We start from the raw sequence: 1,072 nt of genomic DNA, 5'->3' as shown, positions 1-1,072 counted from the left end.
CCCGGCAGCCAAGATGCCAGGCAACCTGGGGATCGAGTGTCCCAGTGTTGAAGGGGGGGCCGGTCTCCACCCCAGCTGGTTAACTGGAAGCACCTTTTTTTTGTTGTTGTTGTTGCGGTACGCGGGCCTCTCACTGCTGTGGCCTCTCCCGTTGCGGAGCACAGGCTCCGGACGCGCAGGCTCAGCGGCCATGGCTCACGGGCCCAGCCGCTCCGCGGCATGTGGGATCTTCCCGGACCGGGGCACAAACCCGTGTCCCCTGCATCGGCAGGTGGACGCCCAACCACTGCGCCACCAGGGAAGCCCCTGGAAGCACCTTTTGAAGATCATCATCTCCCTCCTAGACGCCACCGTTGTGAAGCTAAAGAAGCTGAGGCCCAAAGGGAGTGCTAATGTCGTTTATCCATTCCTCATTTTCTTTCATGTGGATTAGAAAACACAAACATGACTTCAACAGCGAGGCCTTATTTTCTAAAGGAGGGAGAGTGTAAAACTTATTCGTAATTTTAAAAAGTATTTCTGATCGCTTCTCGGCCTTTTGGCTAAGATCAAGTGTAGTATCTGTTCTTATCAGTTTAATATCTAAATAAAAAAAAAAAGTATTTCTGTATTTCAAAGGATAGTTGGCAGTGATTGTTAGTGCTGCATTTATATATTTATTTATTTTGAAGAAAAAGTTCTTTTACTTCCGGACAACCGCATTGGTTATTCAGGCGATCACCAAGTTCACTTCTCACCCGTGCTATACACATTCTGTTTCCTTCATTGGTCCACACATTATTCATTACAATAAAAATACCCTCTGTGCCCACAGCTGTGACAGGAATCGATTCACAACATTGAGATAATTTCAACCAACGGGAAGGACACTGCTCAGATAATGTCGTTTGCTTGGGTGGTTCTGTCTTCCTGAGCTCACTGTGAAAGGAACATCTTTGACCACCCAGCAGTAAGATTCCCTTGTTTGTGAAATATTTTTCCCTAAAAAAAGAAATCGGATAGGACCGAAACAACCATACTTTGTAAGGTGTGGACTGAATTCAATAAACCAACTCTAGGGAATTCCCTGGTG

General features: G+C 46.6%; 1 pseudogene; it reads left to right on the top strand.

The window, feature by feature from the left end:
* The first annotated feature begins 522 nt into the window (after positions 1-522).
* On the top strand, positions 523-702 carry LOC132414009 (U2 spliceosomal RNA; annotated as a pseudogene).
* Positions 703-1,072: the final 370 nt, after the last annotated feature.

The sequence above is a fragment of the Delphinus delphis genome, chromosome 18, assembly GCF_949987515.2.
Source record: "Delphinus delphis chromosome 18, mDelDel1.2, whole genome shotgun sequence".
NCBI lineage: Eukaryota > Metazoa > Chordata > Mammalia > Artiodactyla > Delphinidae > Delphinus > Delphinus delphis.
This window is presented reverse-complemented; position numbering and strand designations above follow the sequence as displayed.